Below are 24,275 nucleotides of genomic sequence, written 5' to 3' on the forward strand. Positions count from 1 at the left end.
TGATAAATCTTGGTGTAAAATCTTGGATACTGAATTTCATAATAGTATGATCTCTCGGTTTAATGAACAACGCTTTGGTATCGGTAAATGATTTAAAAGCATAGCTGAAGTGTAAACCAATCAGATGTTTAATTTGAAGTTAGATTTGTTTTTAAAGCAGACATTAACATTGACTGCAAGCAAGTAATCATATCTTTGTAGTAGTTTTATAAAACAAGTCATCGTTTTAGTCTGAATTGTCAGTTTCAAACCTTTAGAAGTGGTTTAATCCGATTTATTTCCAATTTATTTCGAAAGAAAAAGGCACGTTTCTTAAGCAAGCCACCTTACCTCAATGCAGAAAACACAGATTTTATATTTTTTCCTTATTCTTCCATGTATTAATATAAATATTATTAAATCGTATACGCTTGAGTTTTTTACAATAACTTTCTTCGCTTTTTCTATCAATTTTATTTCAGATCATTTGGTATTTTCTGGTAATTAGTGCCTTCCTATAAAGATTATAGTAGTTTTGCTTGTGGATCACGTTTCATGATCTAGACCGTTGTGGAAAATAAAAAACAGAGCTGTAGACTGATAAAATTAATTTCTAGCATAAGGAAATGCTAAAATGCATTCAAAAGCACACTTATGGTAGATATTTTTGCTCATAATTGGATGACTACCTCTAGTAAAGGAAAATTTAGTTTCCAAGGGCTCAGGAGCTCTTTAAAAAACATCACCTTCACTAGGTCTAATTTCATTTTTGAATCTGTCTTTCCTTTCTTTAATAGGCTAGATTTGTTTTCTTAATCACCCTATCTATTTTGTCCAATACGAAAAAAAAAAATCTTTAAAAATGGACGGAAGAAAGTGAAGCTTTAAGATCTCATTCGCCTCGTTCGCAAATGTGAAAACGAAAAATCTAAACAAAGGTTTCTTTTTTAATTCTCTGTGCTCGCAATTCTGTTTTCAATCTGTGGAACTGACAGCAACGAAGTAATATTAGTAGTTTAGAAAAAAATATGCAGTTACTTTCAGGCCACTAGAGTACAAATAGTAAAAGCATTGAACACAAATATTTCAACACGAGTTTAAATTTCAGAGAATGGGTAGGTTGCAATGAGAGTTTCGTGGCTTTTCTCATGCATAACGTGAATAAGCTTCCTTGAAATATCCTCCAAGAAAGCATCGCTATCCTTCCGCAGATAACCCTCCAGTACTTTAAGACTTAAATAATCATAACCTAGTTATTGTATGTCTGAAGAGAAAATATCTGGATATAGTTGAGAGAATGCAATACGAATCATCCAGTTGAACTAAGAAAGAAATGATTAAAGAGGTTGTTGCGCTTCGACGTACGTAAATTCTTTTCACAAGATCTCCAACGCAATCGTAACATAACAGAGGGAGTTTGCTCACATAGTCCCCACACGTTACAAATATTTTAACCAAGTTCTGATGACGTAAACTTACACTTGCCCCTTTAATTGCTCGGAACAGCGCTCTCTCAACTGACAACAAGTTTCTCATTTACCAAACCATGATGCGACCAATCCTCACCTACGCCTGCCCCGTATGGAGCTATGTTTGTAATAATACTATGCAGAAACTGCAAATTGCACAGAATGTGATTTTGAGAGAGATGGTGAACTGCCGATGGTTCATAAGAAACACAGCAATCCACCGTGAGTTAAACATTCCAGAAATTCATGTTTATATTGCCAAACTGGCAGAAAAATTCTTCCGAAAAATCCCGGATGTCAACAACAGTGTCATTCCTGTTCTCAATTATAATGTTACTGCAAATGTAAATAGAAAAAGGCCAATGGCTGTGCTAAGACACCATCACATAATTTCTGTATCGTATTAGTATTATTTTTGCATTGTATAATTTTTGTATTGTATATTCAGTTTACCTATGTTCCTAATGTTATACAGCCCCACTCTAATCTTGTTATACTTCTCATGTTCCTTTTCTTGTATGCTTTCTGTTTCTTAACTGCTATTATTATGACAGACTAAAACTGGCATATCTTTGTAAATCTGCTTATCTGCTGATTCGCACATTACTCAACACCTCACAGTGCACCTTCTGCCTGATTTGGACCCGCTGCAGCATCTGTCGATTTGAGCTAAGTTTCCTTCGTATTCCCATACATCGCTTGATGAACTATGAAGTTTCACTCTTCTATTTTACCTCGACATGATTTTATTCCTATCTTCCATATTTTCTATGGCCTTCACCGAACTCTAAGAGAATTATGAACTCACATGTGCTTTAAATGCCATGTTACACTAGGATAGCGAAAATCATCGCGGGCACCCAAGAGAGCGTCAGCATCGCGCCTGAACTGAGGGACTTGTAAGGGAGACGGTAAATCGTCCGGTAGGAAATCCATCGTTCGACAACCGGGCGCAAAGTTTGGGATGGAAGTCCTTACAAAGGCGGAGTTAGAGGATATGAATACTGAGCTGCTGACGATAAAGCCACTTTGCGTCTGCTCTGGAAGTGTTATCTGATGAAGCATACTTCATACTACCAGACTTTCCATTACTCCATCAAAGCTTATGAGAAACATGTGCTTTGCAGAAGAGTGCCATGAATCAAAAAAGAAAGGCATGGGTCCCTAAAATTGAAAAAAAGGTGCTCCGCCCTGCAGAATACACTCGACGTGCCAGTAAATGAGCAATCGCTACGATCGTTTGCAAACTACTGTCCACAGTATCCTGAACTTGAATCAATTACATCCATACCATAAGCAACGCGTACAGCTGCTGTAGCTTGATGATTACCCACAGTGGGTTGCTTGGTATCTGCAAAAACCAGTGTGATGGGCTTCTTCTTCCGGGCTCCGTCATAATCACAGACGTGACATACTTTACCAGGAAGAATTGCTACAAAGCCCATAATTCTTATATATGTGCGGTAAAGAACGCCATGTTACATGAGCGTGTGTTGCACAGCGCCGGTTTACTGTAGATGTTTGATCCGACATTATAGGGGACCGCTTAATAGGCCCACACCTCTCGCCTATTCATTTGGAAGGACTGTAAGATTCTTTTGAAGTAAGTTTTGTCGGAATCATTGAATTATAAACAAATCTAGCATCCGCTGTGGTTCCAGTATGGTAGCAACCCAGCCCATTTCAGCTATAATATTCGGGAGTATTCAAATGCGATATTTGGACAACAGGAGATCGGGCGTGATGGTCCCAGTCATTGGCTCACTCGATCGCCGGACCTATCCGCCTGGGAATTTTTTCCTGGTATTACATGAAAGGTCTGGGGTACGATACGCCCGAGGAGTGTGAGGAGAACTTTTCACACGCTTCACATAGCTGCCCCCGCCATCTGTGAGACGCTCGAAGTATTTCAAAAGGCGTCCGTGATTTTATGATGCGTAGATTATCAGGTTTGTGTTGCAGCTAGTTGCCGAAGTTTCGAACACCTTTTGTGACCTCTCTTAATATCCCAGTTTTTATATTTTGATTAATAAAATAATGTTCTTCACTTATGTACTGTTCTTTCATTTCTTGAGCTTCATACACACTTCCACATTACCATGGCGTTCCAGACCCTGCATTGTTATCTGATCATGATGCATCTATGAATAAATTACTCCTTCCAGAAGTTTGCACACGCAGAAGAGAATCGCCCTATAAATATATAACTTCTTAAATTCTATCTAGTTAACTAAAAATAGTTTTTATTTACATTTTTGTCTATATAAGTTTTATTAAACAACATTTAAAACTTTTCACTTGATTAGTAAACACTAAATTCATTGCACACTTTATACATGTTGGCATTAAATTATTTTGCAGTTTTGTTCTTATTTTAGAATGTATTATGAAATTTATAATTTATTGTTTCCTTACTTTACTTGATTATTTACAAAATTTCTGCTTGTTTGAATTGAATTAAATGATTTTTATTTTATTTGAATATTATATTTAATTATTGCTCTAAATGCGAGACTGGTTTTTTATTTCTTAATTACTGTGTTTTACTGTTACAATATTCTAAAAATTTCTCAAATTACATTTTTGTTTACAGGTACATTTCAAAACTATTAAAAAAAAAAAAAAGAAAATCAAATCAAATTATTCTTCGTACTGCATGTTTCAATTGTTGGCTTCACCACCTTTTTATTGTTTTACTATCTAGTTTTTTATTTAAATTTGCGCTAGTGAGTGCTCACTTTGATTATTTCCGTTTCTATTTTTCCTCTTTTAAATTCAATCTGATATTTGAATTGTGCGTCTGTTGGCTTAGAAACAGGATTTTTTTTTTTTTTTTTTTTTTTTTTTTTTTTTTTTCATTTCTTACTATACCAAACTCCTGAAGAAAATGAACCAGGAGATGTGAAATCCACTTTATGTTTTTATATTTTTTAAGTATTTGAAGCTGTTTTTGTTCGAAATTTTTCCTACAGTCAATTAATACAATGGTTATATGAGCTTTTAACAACTTTTTGTACCAATTTATTTCTCTACTTTGACAAATTGAATGTGATATTTGAATTCGTTTTTATTTTAATTATTACACCACACACACACACATATATATATACAGTCTTGCAGATTCCTTTGCTCCTGATGAGCCTTTTGGCCTTCGAAGTCGATTGAGTTCTTGACTAAATCTATCCCGACACAAGGGCATAATAACGAAAAACCAAAAAGTAAATACAAAACACATAATCACGAAAAGCCGAAAAGCAAAAAGGGTATAGGAGGAAGAATCTTTAGTCAAGGTAGCTATTATGGTATTTTGCTTTTATTATTTTTATATGTATATACCGGAATTTAAAGGCTTATTATTCGTACCTCACATTGAATGATATTTGACCTACAGAAGAACAAACTACCCAGTTATTCGGGTTTTTCGAACAGTCGGAATGGTTGTGGCTCCAGTAGCCTAGATATTTCGAAATCTACAATACATAAACTTGTAGAAGTTTAAATCTTGTACTTCGATACCTGATGAGGGATGAGTTCAAGAATAACTCATCATTTAAATGCCACTCTCCAAACGACCTTTCGGAAATACACAATTGAAATATCTCTCGCATACCAGAAAATTTGTTCTTCCCCCTGCCAGTTGGCATGAGTGCTGCAGATTTCATCACTTTTTATCACCATGTCGTGTCAATATAGGCATAATGCAATAAATCTGACTTAAGGTTTTGTTCTCTTATATAGCATAATCTAACGAGCTCTAGAAAACTGTGTGAGGAATTATTCCCAGGTCTTATTATAACAGAGGAAATGTCAAAAGAACGGTGTAAAGAACATTTTATTCAATGCAGTATAATTGTCCGGATGGCCCCACTTGGCCATCCGGACTTCAGTCGATACTTCAGGCTTAACTCAAACAGGTAACATTGAACGTTAAATTAAAATTCAATTAAATTTAGACTAACGGCTCACAGGAAAAATTAACGCCCAAAACGGCTGTGACTAGTAGAAGCCAGCAGAAACAAGTTGGCTTCTACGAATGGCTAGAAGCACTCAACGCTACAGAATCGAATCGCTAGTAATTCAAAATAACAACGTGGCCTTCAATCAGGCATAACACGCTCTAAACTCACTTTCCAAATTCTTCGCTTAAATAGCGCTTCTTTCAACCTTAATTTGAATACACGTGCGCTAGCTAATTAGCAAAGGGTGGGTGAAAACGAAACTGAATGGATATTTGCTTTAACAAAAAATTAACTGGTAGTCAAACTAAATAAACCTCCGAAATGCATACAAATCAAAGTTTCTGGTTCAGCAATACTTTCTCTTATCTACATCTGTAACAAACTATCATTAACGGTAAAAACTGATCAAATCCGTCTTATAAATTTCTACTAATGCGAAATCGTTATCATATTTGAAATGTACTGCCAAATGAGCTGTCTCATACGAAATGCAACATTTTACCTTTGCATACGAAATGCAAATATACCTTTTTTACCCGCCGGGGCCCGCAAGTCAGACATTTTGGTGCGTAAAATTGAAGTTTTTCTGCCCTTTGGCCAATTTGTTGAATTTTAATGGTAAAATTGTAATTTTTGCTTAAAAGATTACTTTGGAGATATTTAAAACACAAAATGAGATGGTTCGTCCAGAAAATAAAGAGCCTAAGGGGCAACGCCCCGACAATGAAACGCAGTCGGCCCAGTGGTCCAATAATAGATAAGGCACAGAAATAGAGCAGTACACGATAGCTAGACGTTGATAAAACTTTGGTAGATGCCAGTACAGAGTATCAGGAGGCTTCAGAGTGCTATACTAACCTGATTGTATATTTAAATAGAGACGACATCGCCACAAAAGCAACAAAAATTATACGAGGTTTCTTTGACCATATGTTAAGAATAATCTAGAGCCAAAGTTACAAAATAGCCAATTTGGAAGGACAAGTTGAACAGACTAAGAATATAGAGGCATACATCCAAGGAATAGTAGCCACTCAAAAGAACTTATGCAGAAGTTGCAAGATCTCGACGGCCATCCAGAAGTAGTTCTAGATCTAAACGATCACAATCGAGAACACGACAGGAGACAGAGCATGTATTACTAGTCTATCCTAAGACTGAGGGTAGCACATCCGACGAGGTAAAGGAGAAGCTGGTGAAGTACATAGATCCAGAGAAACTCAAAGTAGGCGTTAAGAATATAAAGAGAGTCAACAAAGGAGAGCTCCCAGTAGAAGATACGAAAAAGGAAGAACTAGCAATACTTGAAGAGGCCATAAATGAAAATTGGAAACTGAAGGACATAGTGGAGACGAATCATCCTCAAAAAAGAAACCCCAGAATAATAGTGTACAATATCAACAAGAACATTAATAAAGACGAAATAGTAAACTTCATTAAAACACACAACACCGACCTAGCATAAAGTGAATTAGAGGTCCTGTTCGCCATGAAGGCCCGCTTTGGAAAGCATTGGGTTCTATCTATAGAACCAGTAGCTTTCAAGATCCTTATGAAAACGAGGAAGTTGAACATGCAATGGACAAGAAACAACGTAATGGAGTTTATAAAGGTTTCACAATATGTCAAATACCTTGAGTATAACTACCCAGCGAAATATTGCAAGGAAGATAAAGTCTGTGTCGGATGCGGAAGACCACGAGAAGACCAATTATGACTAAAAAACAGTCAGATATGTCAGTTGAACAAAGGTAAATAAACGATATAATACAGGCCTCGACGCCCAACATGATAGCCGAGATAGAAAATGTCCATGCTACCTAAGACAGCTAGAACTACTAAAACAACGAACATATTATGAACAGTGTCCAAATAATCCAGATTAATCTTAAGCACTCCAGGAGTGCAACAGACAACTTAAAGGTAAATTTTGAACGGAAAGACAAACTCAAAGTAGCATGTATCCAGTAACCGTACACAGTACACAACAAACTGTACGGGTTCCCCACAAAATATAAGAAGTTCTACTCTCGAATAGACGCAAAAACTGCAGTAATTATAGAGGACTCAAATCTCCCAGTTTTGGAACTTTTAAGCTCTCCGGAGATTATAGCGTTTGCAATAGGCAGGGACTCAAGATTTATACTAATCACGGTATACTGTCCTCCATCGCAGGACATTGCACTAAACCTGACAACCCTAGAAAGGTTTATGCAGGATAATAACATGACTACAATAATTAACGGAAATTTCGATGCCAAAAGTCTCCTATGGGGCTCACATATACGGACCACGAGGCCTCAAAGTATGCGAATTCATAGCCAGCACTGGACAATCGATTGTCAACGAGATGGGGGATACGCCAACCTTCGCAGGAGTAAGTGGCAACAGCTGGCTTGACCTCACACTTATCATAAGTAGAGACAGAATCCGGATCGATATTTGGAAGGTAACGGACGAAGCAAACAATAGCGATCATAATAATATCTATTTTGACTTCTCCAGCAGTCATTACCCAACAGGGCGAAGAATGAAAATCAATGTACAACATACCGACTCGCCAAGTTTCAAAAGGGATGTCTCAAAACCTCTAGCAAACCCTAGAAATCTGACAACTATCGAAGAAATCAATAAATATATAAGAGAAGTTACCACTAGTCTCCACGAGATCTATCAAAGAACGGTTCCCTCACATAACTCGAAACCAAACCGCGCACCTGGCCATGGTGGACAAAGAATCTCATTATTTTCAGGAAAAAGGTTAAAGCAACAAGGAAGAGATTCCAAAAACCACTGGAGAGGAAAGAGCCCATAACAGGCTGGCTTTACCAATGGGTACGTGCACAGCACCGGCAAAAGATGTATAAAAAAAAGAAAAAAGCATGGGACATGACATGGAACAAAATCACTGTTAGCTCTCCTTTCGGAACATATTTCGATCTAGCTAAAGGGAAGAGCACGGATCCATTACAGATAGGTTCAGTTCAAAACGACGATGGCACAATGACGAGCACAACTGAAGATACAATTAGGGAAATAATGAGGTTCCATTTTTCAGAAAACGACCCCAACCAGGACTCTGCATATCACGCAGGTATCCGTGCCCAATCAACCTAGATTCCAAACTCGGAAGACGATCAGCCGTTCACACTCGAAGAAATTCAACGTACGATAAACTCAACATGCAGAGGTAAAGCTCCTGGTCTGGATGGCCTCACGATTGAAACCATGGAAGAGCTTAGGCTCGCGGACGACAAACAAATTCTAGCACTCTTTAAAAAGTTCCTTGAATTAGGTTATTTTCCAAAGGAATGGAAAAACGCAGAACTGGTCTTGTTCCAGAAAGAGGGAAAACCAAAGTCCATGCCCAGTTTTTATAGACCTACCTGCTTACTCTCAGCGTGGGGCAAAGTCCTTAACAAGATGCTTACGCAGAGATTAAAGTATTATCTAGTCAAAATCAAACGACTAAACCCCGCCCAATACGGGTTTACTAAAGGGCGGAGCACCACCAACGCCCTCAACCGTGTTCAAGGCATAATCTTAAATAACAGACAAAATAGCCTCCATACGTGTATAATATCGCTTGACGTAGCGTCAGCATTCAATAAACTATGTTGGCCAGCGCTCAAAACAAAACTAAAAGACCTGCGATGTCCGAAGAATCTTTACCAACTGATCACAAGCTACCCCACAAAACGTCGAGTGACCTACAAAAGAGACGCCCTAAATATTACAATGAATTACCACAAAGGAGCCCCACAGGAGTCTAATATCGGACCCATCCTGTGGAACATAACTGCAGACTCAGCGCTAAATATCAACTTTGGAGACAATGCCAAGATTCAAGCTTACGTCGACGATATACTCATAAGAGACCGAGGCAATAGGACAACAATAGAGCGTAAAGCAGACGCAGCACTCAAATTGCTTGCAAAATGGAGTCAAGACAACAAACTATGCTTCAGTATTGAAAAGACACAGATGGTAGTCTCTCCAAAGGGCTCAAAAATAGACGCAAATCCACCCCGCATAAAGTGGGAAGGGCATCCACTGAGACGCCAGGATACCATTAAATACCTCGGATTCACGCTTGATAAGAAGCTCAAGTGGGTATTACATCTTACGGAAGTCCGATATAAGACGCATCGAATCATCAATAAACTAAACAGGATAATCACAGACAAGTGGAGCCAAAAGGGGCGCCTGTTAAAACATCTATACCTAAATGCAATTGAACGCATGATCCTCTACGGCTGCTCAGTCTGAATTACTGGCACAGCAAGAATATTTCAAAAACTACAACAGATACAGCGAGTAATTCTGTTAAAAATCACCAGTGCGTATAGCACCACATCAACCGCAGCACTTCAGGTTCTAGCTGGGAGGCTCCCACTCAACCTAAAAGCAGAATTAGAAAGATCAATTTACCAACTTCTACACTACAAAGAGGACCTTCACACTAAAGAAGATTTACATCTATCCTATGCCAGCATAGAAAGCTTCCTAGATCCCCCTGTCTTACACCCAGGAGATCTACCCATCCTTCCATGGTGCAAATCGCCAGCCTCAGGACAACAAAGAGAGATTTTCTCGAACGGATAAAAAATTTCAGGACGAGTAGGCGCAGCGTTTACGGTCTTTTTGAACAATGAAGAAATTTATCAAGCACAATTCCGTCTAAGCAACCACGCTTCAGTCTTCCAAGCCGAGTCCCTCGCACTCAAAGAAGCAACAGTATGGTCAGGTACGCAACCAGCAGCTCACACTTCATTCTTCACAGATAGCATAAGCGTTCTGAATGCGCTGAACTCCTTTTCTCCAAAACACCCGCACACGGCAGCACTTAGAGAGATCCTCTTGACGTTAGTTTCCTAGATCCCTTTAAAGATCAACTGGATAAAAGGACACACCGGGCAGAAAGGCAACGAAGGAGCGGATTACCTAGCTAAGACCGCAGCCCTCAAACTAGAAACTGACAAGGAAGTTCTGCTTTCCACAGAAGTTGCAAAAAGGCTCATCAAGATAACATGCCAAGAGACATGGTCATCACGATGGCAGGAAGAGGGGACAGGAAGATTTACTTATAACATCTTCCCAATACCTACTCTCAAGAGGCTGAAATGCGACCGAATCTTCCTCCAGGCCTGTACCAACCACGGGAAATTCCCAGCGTATTACAGACGATTCCTCAGACGAGACGTCAACTGTTCTTGCGGTTTTCGCAGGGAAGACGCGGACGCACTTCATTACCTGCTCTCCTTCCCTCTGACAGAGCACCTTCGACAACAGTTCTTTCCTTCCGACTACATCACTTATCTTGTGAATAGACTGTTCGCGGACTGTTACTGCAACAAGGGCATCTTAGAGATAATGAAGCAAGTGAATGAAAATAATTATATCCAAGAAACTAAAGATTAATGTAACATATAGAAACCGTCAGATTGCTAGCAATGACTAGGATGACTTCCTAACTCTGTAGTGCCATTAACTTAGTTTGACGGAACGGGTTAATTAAAGTGACCATATCTCTCGTGCTTCGAAATAACCTAATGTATTTACAGTGGCGCCCGAACTAAAAGGGTGGTGGATGATGATTCTCCACACCCATGATTTGGCTATTGGGTCCCCTAAAAATCCCAGTCGCCCTTTAAAAGGGTTAAGAAGGTATTTCAGGGTACTGCAGGGCTAGGAAGGTATTTCTCCCGCCTTCTTAGCATGTCTTCGTAGTACACGCTGGGCGCGTATTCCAGAGGTCTGTGTTTCGATTCCCTGGAAGAGCGTTGCTCATTTTTCATCTTTCTGCTTCGAAATAACCTATTGTCTCTACAAAGTTATATCACTGAACTTCTAAGAGGGGGAACAAATGGTAACTGAAATATTCGAATAAAAAAAGCAAAATTTTAAAACTTTGCTTTAAATATCATTATGGGTTTTGTTTTTTACATTAAACAGAAAAAGCACTTATCTTTATAACATAGCATACATTAAAATTCAGTACTCACCATACCTTGAAAGGTTTCAAGATAATTTCAGAACTAATTTGTATGTGCCAGCTGAGACGACGAATATGTTTGAAAGACGAAAACCTAATTATGAGCAACTGATTAGAAAAACGACTCACAGGGTGCAGCAAAACTAGAACCAATTCAAAAATCTGTAGAGTAAGCACTTCTTATATGAAAATACCTATCTATAATTTAAGAGAAAAATGTTCCATCCGTCCGAATTTAAAATCTGTCTACTATGTATTAATTCTAACCCGGGCCCTTTGCCTCTTTCGCATAACGTTATATCTGCACGAGTAAATGGACTATAAACTTCATATTTATTATTTTTAGCTGTTTAGAATTTTTATCGTGCTTAAAAAAGACAAAATAGTCAACATTTAAGTGAATTTTTGTTTTTATTAAATTGGGTATATTCCATATATTAAAGAATTTCGTAATTAATTAATTTGTTCGTTTAAATATCGAAGAAATATGTTAATATTAAATAAATGTGAATAAATAAATAAATATGAAAACTTTAAAGTTTATTTTAAACATAAATACATACCTCAAACATTTCGTTTCCTCCCTCCAAGTTGGATTCAAATTTCGCAAAAAATTAGATACCAATGTGAAATTACTTTTTCTTTATACTGAACACTTCAGTCGCGAAAACTTACTTACGCAAAATCGATCTGATCTGATCTGAAAACTACGATCTGATTAATTACTGTAGCATTGTTAGAGTAATTAATCAGATCATAGTTTAGATGATGGAATTACATTATTTAACACTATTTCTGGCTTTTGAAAAATATTATCTCTTTGATGTAATAAGAGCTAAAATTGTTAATACGATGTCCCTTTTTCCGTTTTGATGCATTGATTCTTAAAATTTTCTCTTAATGTTTTTAATATAAGAAAATAGGAATTTTTCTAGTTTTTCCCTTCTGACAGTGTCTACCAAAAATATTTCGTTTCCTTAATTTTCTTATTAAGATTCTAAATTTAAAACTTTTATCACTTTATTGACAGTTGAAAAAGATTTTCAGTTTGCTATCATGTACTGTTTTATTAACTTTTATTTCAGACATTTTTATGCTTTAGTTGTTTGGATGTTTTTTTATATCTTTTAAAATTATAGAATATCTGAAAGAAAAAAATATCATAAAGTTTGTTTTAAAAAAAGAGAATATGAAATCTACTCCACACATGTGCTGAACAATTAAGAAATGGTGATTAAAACAATGAAAACCACCTTCTATTTGCCATTTACTAATGGTACAGATGAGTCAATAAAGAAGGTTTATGAAGTAAGGCTAATATCATAATGACTAAATAACAAGAGGACGAAGAAAATATTGTAGTACAATGAGCCAGAGAGTAATCCAACGCATCGCTCAGGGATCTGATCTGCCTATCTACGGGAAGAGAACTCATAAACAGAAATGAATTAATTAAAACTTAGTTGCAAGGAATACATAGTTACTGAGTTGAAAAGGTATTCTGTATATAAATTTAGTGCGTTATTTAAAATTATTTTACTTCTCGTGAACATTATTTTAGTAAAAAATATATCGTAGGTAAAAATATCTAATTGGTTAAGTAACTCAATAAAATATTTCTAAATTTATCATTTACTAAAGTAAAAAAAAATTACGCAATTGTATCAACACTGCAATCGGAAAACTAAAAGCACAGGAATTTGTTCGTCAACATTATACATAAATTATGAACCCACACTTCGTATGATTTGTTCACATAATAAAAATATGCATTAGAGAATGTTCTAGGAAACTATAGACCTTAATCAAAAAGTCATAGGGAAAATTTGTCCGAATTTTGAAAACTGGTAACAACATGCTAGCAGGATAGAAGAAAGATACTATATTCTTGTTAGTACGAAGACAGAAAGAAAGTAATTAGGAAGAAGAGAGGAGCTAAAATTGTCTTAAATCTATCTAAAAATATTGTATTACTATTATAATGACAAATATTATATTTATAATTAGTATAAAAACTTTTTTTAATTTTAAATATTTTGAAACCTTAAAATAATTGAATATATATTCATTTCATTAAATTCCGTAAAATTCCTACCTGAAAAAAAGAGATTTCATATTCAAGATTATGAAAGGAATGTTTTTAATATTATAATCAAAACCAATTCAAATTATCGGATTTGATAGCAAATTTAGTTAATTTATAGAATTTTTAAAATGTGTAATGAATGACAATCTGCATCTTCAAGCATATTTTGTTAAGCGTTGTACTTTAAAATTATTTAGTTTTTATGCATTCATTAGCTAGCTATCTCAACAAAAAAAAGGTCAGAAAATATTTTAAACCACCTTATAAGGCATATTTAGTGCAACGTCTCCTAAAAATGCTTTATCATAAATGATGAATGTTTTATCGTAATATAAACTGCCATCAGAGTCAAGAAACTTTTTTCAAATACATAACAGATGTACTAATTTGCTATGTAATACAATAACGAAGTTTCAGGATGTACCTTCAGTCACTCTTTGTTGACCTGCCAAAAAGTAGCTAATATTAATGATTGTTAATATGTTTTAACTTCTGTTTTTTTTAAAATTCCGTCTTTTTTGAAAGAAAGTTTAAATGGAATTTTTTAGTTCAATTTATGCAACTAATATCTGTCTGCTATTACAGGTTTAAAGACTGAAATATTAAACTTGATAAGAATTTGATTCAAATGGCAGGCAGTAATCACGATTTTAAAACAAATCCTTTACTAGAGAAAAAAAATTATATTTTGCTTATAATCCAGATGCTAACCCAAACTGAAAACCATCTACATGAATACTTGAAACTTCGTTTTCATAAGCTTCGATTAAAGACCATGCTGAAGATGTTTTTTGAGAAGCGAGCGAGGAATTAATTTCAATGAAAGTTTTGCTCTAAAGGGAAAACACTAGTTCCTTGTTCTAGAAAGAAGCAATATGTACTAGTTTTGAATTTATAATTAGTCATTGAATTTTTGCTGCCTCTTTTCATAATTCAATTATCGTCAAACTTTCCATTGAAAAGGAAAATGTAACTTCAATGAATCATCCTCTTACTCAGAGATACGACATCTTGAGGACTATTTTTTTTAAATAAAGTACAATCTTACCTTAAGGTACAAAATTTTGATAACAATGCAGAAAATTTTGGAAAATGTAACAAAAAAAATGGAGGATGTTTCCAACAGTAGACCTTTCCTGAAAGCAAAACATAAATACATACCTCAAACATTTCGTTTCCTCCCTCCAAGTTGGATTCAAATTTCGCAAAAAATTAGATACCAATGTGAAATTACTTTTTCTTTATACTGAACACTTCAGTCGCGAAAACTTACTTACGCAAAATCGATCTGATCTGATCTGAAAACTACGATCTGATTAATTACTGTAGCATTGTTAGAGTAATTAATCAGATCATAGTTTAGATGATGGTAATTACATTATTTAACACTATTTCTGAAAGTATTTAACATTATATAGTATTATTTAACATTATTTTCCACTTTAGAAGTTCTTTTGAAGGTATCAACAGGTATTCAGCTTAAGAACAAATGCATGTAGAACATCAAGCAGTGATAATTTTATTATTATTATCATGCTTCTTTTTTTTTTCAAAATTAATTCAAATTTAAAGTTTTTGCAGAAATTACACGTGCTCTCAATTTTTAATGCTCTTTTACAATGTGCTATGGAATCAGATTGTTAAGGTACAAAACTAGAAGTTTTGTTTTAATTTTGTGTCTTTACAATTTTGTCTATGAAAATAGAAAAATATTCAATCTGCGTGCTCGTTTTCTGCCTCGAGAATCTGAAAACGCATTCGAATAATCTTTTTTCCAGTAGATTTAAACACTCGACCACTGATGGAATTATTCTACAATGTAACTGATACTTAAGCTTTCCGCTGTTCTGAATCTGATGTATTTCATTCAGCTTTATTTTTGTAAAGAGGTAAATAGTAAATTATACTCTTTTAATGCCCACTCTTTTTTATTTTCCCTTAAGCAACAAAAGTTTCTTTTCCACTTTTGGTTCACGTTATTACTTTTAAAGTGTTTAACTTTCGAAGCTCACAAGCTAGAATCCTTTTTGTAAATTTCAATAAATTTTTTGTCTGATGTGCATGATAAGCTATGATGGAAACTGAAAGGTTAATTATATTATTTAATGCCATAAGAAGTTTTCCTGGATGAATGCTTACGGTGGCAAAAGTGACTTGCTTATGGTGGTACTGTTGTTTCTCGTTTCCTTTGTCAAACAACTGTTTCCTTTTTTGTCTTTAAGGACAGAAGAGAAAAAGATTGCTTCCTTTTAGAGAAAACACTCTTATTTGTTCCGAAGTAAAATATTTGTAAACTGATATCCAGATTGAAACTATTGTAGAACAATGATAAAATTTGTGATTCCCGAAAGTTAAACACTTTAAAAGCAGAACGTATACCCAGAAGGAAAAAAAAAACTTTTGGTACCTATTGGAAAAATAAAAAGAATGGGTATTAAAGAAATATAACTTGCTATTTACTTCTTTATTTACATAAATTTCAATAATACAACGGAATACTCCTAAGTTTATACAGCATATCTTGGGCGTTCAAGAAATTTGTCTGCAAAGAGATTATAAGATTATAAGAGAGTGATTGAAAGACAATGTTTAAACGGTGTATAACAATAGCTTGCTGCTAATGGTGTGAAATTTTGCATATGAAAACGGAATGTAGTTATTAATAATAACTTACGAGCTACAAAACTCGTTCGCTGAACTTAGATCGATTAGATTCAATTAATAGCTAAATTCAAAAAAACGTAACAAAATACGAATTATGGGAATAATTAATTACAAAATACGGATGGAACTCGATATAAGGAAGAACTAATGTATGGTCAACGCCACGAACGGTTTTATGAGTCCCAGCTCTAGAATTTGATTTTCAGTTCGTTGCCCATTTGAAAAAAGAGCTGTATCTTCTCAAAACATTATGGTTAGAAGGGCAAACAAAAATAGTCCAGCAGTATTAGCGGTGGGTAAAAGTACAGTTACAGGTTAAATTTTAATGCTATTTCCCTCTAAAAACCTCTGTTTCCGATGTATGATAAATGTTAAATGTAACACTGGAGGAAACGTAGTAGCGTCTAGTAGCCTTTCTAGAAAAGGTAATACAAAAAAATCATCTACGTACTAGACGAGATTTTTGAACTCGATATCTTTCAAGTGTTAGCCAAACGTGCTAGCAGTTACACTTACAGAGCCCGCAGTGGGAAAAGCAATATTATGGATGAAGAGAAAACTACTTACTGTCTATCCCACTTAACAGATGACTTAAATGAAAGGAGAACCACTCACCAAACCAAAGAATAATGAATTATCATTCACCATATTTTAGTCGGGCGCCATTGCAAAGTATTTAGAATTTTTGGATGGGGCGAGAGGCATGTGAAAGCAACTTCTTCCTCACCGGGATTCAAGCTGCGGACCTTTCGACTTCCAGCCGATTCGTGCTAAAGCACTCAGTAGGGAAGGAAAAAATTCCTTGTAAAGTTACAAGTTGCAGAAACGAAATATTCCGCTAATATAAAAATATATCTTTTTTGTACCTTGTTCCTTGCTTTGATTATCATTCAATTCAATGCGCTCTGCAGAAAATAACCTGCTCTCTAATTCTCCATAAAATATTTTGTGGGGGGAGGGGGAAAATTAGCGAAACTTTTAATTATAAATGCACACCGTTTTACCTATCCCATACAATTTAATAATTCCTTGAATACAAATTTCGCGATCAAAACTCTTTCTTTGAGACGTGATTTTGCTTACGCAGTTAAAATAAAAATCCACAGTTCTTCCTTTTAATTTAGCATGCGTCTTTTTACATCCGGGCAGCGGGCAGTTACCATAGTGGAACAAGTAGTCTTCTGGAATATAATGCAAAAAAAGAGTAAATATTAATGGGTAGGCACTGGATTCTTAATAAGTAATTACTTAATGTTTACTTTCTTCGTTACTATTTTTGGGAATCTTGTGGTCCAGCATTGTTTATCATCATTCCAAGGGCAAAAGTTTCCTTTGAAGCTACTACGTAATAAGCCATGTCAAATAAATAAAAATGGAAGGATAAAAGCATTATTATTTAATAGCTGAAAATTCGTTTTTAGTCCCAAATGTACGCATACACTTATTTTTCAAAATTACAACAACAGGTAGCAAAAAAACTTAGAATAACAAGGTAGGAAAACGTTAAACAACGTAAAATAACAACTTTTTATAGAAATCAACCGTTTTAAATATGCAAACAATAAAAACAAAGAAATCTTTAATGCACAAAGATAATGCGTTCATTTGCCGATTCAAGATATCGATATCCACTTCGTAATCGGGAGAATGACTTTATAACGATTTCAGTGTCTTGTATTCTCTAGCTACAATTTTAAGTTAGTATTAGTTTTCTTTCCACCATTTAGTATTAGTTCAAAAATCGGGTGGTTAGAGGAGCAATATTTGAGACAACATTGCTCCGGACATTTCATTATGCTACGTTTATAGTGAAAAAAGTTGTCGCGGAAGGTATATATCATTTTAAACGAAGTATTGCGTGTGACAAGCACGGCCTGAAACTACACATACACAAACTGATTCACAAAATAGCCCATCTAACTAAAAGTCTCATATATTTTCTATTAGAAAGTTTTGTGATTTTAATAAAGATTTGCGTCGCAGATTGTCCCACAAAATGTTGAATCATAAGTATTTTGGAAAATGCTGCAGAAAATGTTACAGGGAATAATTTCCCAAGTAATGATTGTAATGAAAGGTCTTCAAACAGTACTTCACAGTCGCCCTTAGTTACACTATTACAACTCAGGATTTTCTAGAGCCTGCTCTGGAGGCATAAAAAGTAATAGTTTAAAAAATTAATATATATATAGCTTATTGAGTTTATTATTATTGACCTTACGAAAAATTTAAGGTTAGTATATTTTATACCTATGAATGTTCTAAGGAATTCTTCGAAATTTACCCTGTGCTGTAAATCATTTTCATATGATCATAACCCTCATATGTATTTGTTAAAAAAAAGACCTTTCCAGCTTGGTGAAAGAAAAAAAAAATCGGCTCGTCCGCTACTTTTAGATCGTTCATTCGGATCAAATGCAATTTGAGTTTGAGATCCCTGGTTTAAAGAATAGGTTCTGGGTGTATCTGAAATCAGCTTTTATAAATTGCTTCGTTAAATATAATACGATGCGTAGGGAGCCAAGAGTTCTTTTTGTAGTTGAAACAAGGTCTTTCACCTGACACAGCGAATGCCTACCACGAATTCACTTAAGTGATAGCATGTGATGGTGTCTGTCGAATCGAGCTGAAACAAATTATGCTGTGAATAGCCATGGCCAACCTGTAGTTGGCGACAGAATAGCGCGCAAGGGCGCTCATTATTTGTAGCCATCACTTCTAGGGACGCGCGCGGCTACGCGGGACAATTCCGAGAAACGAGATTCTAGTAGCACTGCGGGAGGCTTCCGAGAAATGTTTCGTCTAGCTAAAAGGAACATGTCCCGGCTACGAGCAACATTTTAAAACTTTTCCGAAAATGTTCCGGCCGGAGACGTGTTCCTCGAACGTTCAACCAATCAGACGAAAGTTCTGCTTCTGAAGGATCACGGGTAACTTTCAATATGGCGATGGCTCTCACTGTGAAGTGCATATTCACAAAGCCTACAGACCATTTATCTACGGTCTGCTCTCATTGGATGAAACATCTGCTTGGCGGTCATATTTGGAATGGCAAGTTATCGCCCTGTAGGCGTGGTAATTAACGCCAAACAAACGGAAACAGCGTTTATTTCGTTCGATATTTTTTTAGTTTATGAATGAAAGCTTAGAGGAATTCTGTGGAATATATTTTAAATAACTTACTTACCTTATTAACAGTTTATTTGAATTTAAACTTTTAAAAGTACGTAATTGTTTTACAAGAAAAGATGTTTACACGGAGATAGCATACGCACTTTTTTTTCTGTTAGAAAGAGTCTATTGTGTAAATTTCCATAGCACATTAATTTGTACAAATAAAGGAATATTAAAAAATAAACCAAATGAAAACATTCAGTAAATATTTAAGGGCGTCAAATACCTATTCTTTTTTACCTAAATTATGAAAAGTAAGTATAACTAAAATTATATTTTATTCCATTATGCGCTATTTCTATTGAAACTCTTTTCGGGATCTTGGATCGTAATCTTGCTACTGGTACCTACTACAAAGTGTACAAACCAGTAAATAAAAATAAGAAAAATTAACATTAACAAAAATAGAGAAAACAAAGGCGTTTAATTTTTAACACCGCATCCGAAGGCGAAAAGACAAATAATGACAAAGGTCATTCAATAAAGTTGAAATAAAAATAAGTTCGTGTAGAGCAGAGTTTATGAATGCTACAAGCGTGGACAGAACCGGCGATCTAGAAGTCTGAGGATTTTTCCCGCGCTTGTTACTGCTGAGCTGCGGTTTCTCCGGCGGGTTATGCACAATTTTTGGTACACGACGCTCAAATACAAATTGTAAAGGCGATGAACTAAAAGTCGCCAAGCACTAGGTTCTGTAACCCTACGTTTTCTGTTTAACCAATCGGAGCAAACAGCAGAAGAAACGGTCTGTAGGCTTTGTGAATAAGCCTGTGAAGTCATGGACGGTGGAAATAGAGGCCGATTTAATTATTGCTGTTTTGTTGTAATACAACTACCTGAGTCATTTTTAAAATGTTTATATATTCATTAAATATATAATCGTGGAAATTTCAGAGTTGACAGTATTTTACGACGTTCTTGCAGTTCGGATTTGTTTACAAATTCTTCGTCGCCAAAAGTTCGCCAAATTTGTCGTATTTCGTGCTGATCGTGTATTATCACTGTTATATAATAGAATTTTATTTCTTAAATTTAAGTTAAATAATTTTTTAAAATCCGTTTGTATATGCGCCGCTTTTCTCCTAATTACTTATCTTCTAAATTGTTAATTGCATAATCAGTGACACATTTTAAACAGCATAAAAGATGCATAAAAAAAGAAAAGCATAGCTTATGTAATAATGAGAATACTCATTAAATTTGTCTATTATTTTCATGTCATTAATGAAATACTTTTTGAATTCTAAATACATTAGAAACTATACTTTTATTGTAAATGCTACATATTGAAACATTGGAAATTTATGGATTTACTATTATGCATGATGAAAAACATTTGTATAGACATTCATTAATATAAATCTTATTCTTTACATTAATACTAATAAATATATATAACAACTTCTAAACCATCGCATCTCTCTATCTGTATGTAAATATATGACTTATTAGATATGTATGCATGAATACAAAAATGAACATTGCAAAAAAGTTTATTTGAAGTTACTTTTAATTCATGTAACGATCATGTAATCGGCAGCAACTGTAGTCATCAGTTCTTTGCAAATTCTTATGGATATGTAATAATCAGTTGAGAAATAATTGATGAGCATTTGAGTATTAAAGAGTGTACACATTTTGTTATTGGGTTAATTCATAATTATACCAGAGGCCCACCAGCGGACGAGTGGTAAAGTCGCTGAACACTGGTAGTTCGGTCCGAGGTTCGAATCCCGCGAACGGGCTGGCTGCATGGGTGTTTTCGTAGTTTTCCCCATGTGTAACGTGTATACGAGCCAGTTTCCCTTAGAAAGTCCTCCACGAAGGCATCCCTTCCCTTAGGCAGATAGCCCTAGTGTGCTTTGCCATAATTAAATACACCATTTAACACCACCATAATTATATCATATGTATGATCTACGTAATATAAACATGTCTAATAAATAATAAGAAATGTAACAGCTGTGCATTAATAACATTTGATTACTTAAAACAGTGCACAACTAATTATCACCTTCATGTCTGTTTACATAATGAATTGTACTTTCCAATTAAGTGCACGGGCCTACTAGTGGCCGAAGCGTCCTTGAACACTGGTAGTTCTGTCTCAGGTTAGAATTCCACGAACGGGCTGGCTACATGGGCGTTTTCTTGGTTTTCCCAATTTGTAACTGGTATACGAGCCAGTTTTAAAACGTCTTCAACAAAGGGATCCCTCCTGTTAGGCAGATATCCCTCGAGGCTTTGCCGTAATCACATAAAACAAGCTCATGATGTGCACCACCTAATTTCTAGAGTTGGTATATTTAATGTGTTTTAGGTATATTACAGAGCGTTCTATGGGACAGTAAACAACTCGCACATGTTTGATTGCTCATGTATTCATATGCTTTATTTGATCTTAATTTTGCTGAATAGTATCTGCTGGCTGTGAGGATGTAAATATCAGGCATATAGATTTTTGTCATAGAAGGTCTCTTTTTTTTTTTTTTTTTTTTTTTTTTTTTTTTGTTTGTTTGTCTGTTTGTTTGTTGAATGGACAGGACAGTAATTATGAGCCATAAAGTTAGTCAAAAAAATGCTTTCACCAGGTCATAAATTTTCCAGTGAGCCATCAAATTTTTATTGGAATGCAGACAACAGAAAATACACATAAGTAATGTCTGATAAATAGACTTATTTAGCACACGTTTTAAACTATTCTTAGTATATACAGAATTTGGCTATTACTGATGTAATTGATTGCTATAACCAGAAGTGTGTTTATCTGTTACTTGAAGTGTCTGAGTGGAGATCAAAGTGATTAACTTGATAGCAATCACCTTTCTATTATCTTTCATTACTAACAATAAAGTTTAAAACGAAAAGAGTGTGAGCAATACAAAAGAACACGAAGAAGTAAACGTCACTTTCGCCAATCTGAGCGATAACTGATTCTTGCTTGGCTTTCAGCCTGTTTACCAAGTGAAGATGGTAACCCTATTTCGGCAAAGAGCGTTTCTCAGAACTGTTCCACCAAACGTTTTGTTCCGGCAACAAATATCGTATGTGATAAGGGTTTAAGACCGTTCTGGCACATCACATAAAATTGTCGTGGTTGCTGGTCCCTGAAGGGAAACCTCTGTAGGAAAGAAAAGGAGGTAAAGCAAGAGAGCCGGAAGGATCAAAGAACTATCAAGGCATCGCAAATCAGAGTGGAATGGGCTGGAGCATGTGGACGAAGCAAAGCAAAGTCGTAAATTAGTGAAATCAGCCGTGCAGTGGCAGCAAATCCCAAAAGTGCAGCGCAGGTCAGTGACAAAATATAATAACTACAATACATCAAAATGTGGAACAAACATAAACAGAGCAAAGAAAATTTTAATAAAAAAGTAATATAGCAGAGCTATTTACAAAGTACTAATATACAAAACTTGCAGATATATGAAATTACAGAGTTTAAACGAGAAAATTATAGTTTATTCTCTTTTGTGCTACAAATAGTTTAAGACTATACTCCTCCTCTAGAATTTCATAGTTGAAAAGATTGAAAGAGTGTAGATGCTCGCAACCAAGTGCTTTATCCTATTTTTGTTTGTTTGGTTTGTTCAGGTATGTTTTCAGTAGTGTCTAATTTAGTATCGTAGTGAAACGTTGATGTCTAACTTAGCAGTTGTCCATGCAGGTGACGCAAAAACCAAAACTGATCTTACACCTGACCCCCCGTGTAAACAAAACGATTATTTTTGAGTTTATGTTTGAGTATGTTCCAATTAAAGGAAGTAAACTATTAATAATTTTACTTGTTTCTAACATTATTTATATAATCATACTACTTTAATTTTGTGTTAAACGTAATACTTAAATACTCAACTTTCTTGACATGAAGCACAATTTCATTGAAAGTATATGTTTTCTTGCGGTCTTTATCCTGGCTTTTTTTTTCCTAATAATTAGTAGTAGTGACTTTTGTGCTTTGATAGCCATTCTCCATGAAGTATGCCAGTTCTGTATGTTAGGCAACTGATTCTACAACTTTTTCATTCCATGATTACGATTAACTGATATTGCAGCGTGGGCCGTGTCATCCACGTAACACCCAAGAATGCAGCGTTAATTCAGACTAACCTTGGGAAAATCAGCCACGTAGAAAAGGTATAATACAGTAGGAAGAGTAGATCCCTGTGGGACACCTGCTTTGATCTGTCTGACGTCTGATCGGTCATTTTCTTAGACTAGAAATAATGTTCTGTTAGTTATAAAAGACATATATAGTGTAATTGTCTCTCTGCCAAGGTTCATTTGGATTAATTTATAAACAAGCTGCTCATGTCAGACGGGATGTTATGCTTTCCCCACGTCGAACATGAGTAAGGCGACATTTTCTCTAGGTGAAGCGCTGCGCCTGCAAACTTAATCAAACTTAAAAGTTGTTTAGTGATAGACAATGACTTCTTAAAGCCAAATTTTTCCTTAGGCAAAAGTGATGAGTAAGTATCACTTTTGCCTAAGGAAAAATTTGGAGTATAATTCTCTCATATATTTTCCTTAGGCCGGCAAGAAAGCTGCTAGGACGATAACCATGCGGCTTTGTTTTTTTACCTGGTTCATCTTAAGGACAGAGACAGTAAGGAAGCTTTATGAAACCGAATTGAATCACATTAATAAAGCCGTTAATTTGAAGTTTAAAATATTTTCCTAGATATATTAATCATACTTCAAAATACATAAGAAGATCACCAATGGGCAATTTCCTCAATAGATCTTGGTTGATTTGGTTTGGTTGGTTTACTTAATTATGGCAAAGCACTCGAGAGCTATCTGCCTGACGACAAATCTTGAAGGCGTCATATATCTTATCAGCTGCTTTCATCGATATTTTTTTAATGTTATGCTTATAAATTTACCTTGGACTTAGGGAAATGAATTTCTTGAGTATCTAAACCATCAAGACTGCATTTTCTCAAAAA

At 35.3% G+C, this 24,275-nt stretch overlaps 1 protein-coding gene across 1 annotated transcript in view; it reads left to right on the forward strand.

Moving 5' to 3' along the window:
* LOC146993371 (uncharacterized) overlaps nucleotides 1-24,275 on the forward strand; it is a 154,192-nt gene that overhangs the window by 124,778 nt on the left and 5,139 nt on the right. The window lies entirely within an intron of this gene.

The sequence above is a fragment of the Stegodyphus dumicola genome, chromosome X1 (genome assembly GCF_044657685.1).
Source record: "Stegodyphus dumicola isolate Sdum_Otavi_A_Nest chromosome X1, ASM4465768v1".
NCBI classification, from domain to species: domain Eukaryota; kingdom Metazoa; phylum Arthropoda; class Arachnida; order Araneae; family Eresidae; genus Stegodyphus; species Stegodyphus dumicola.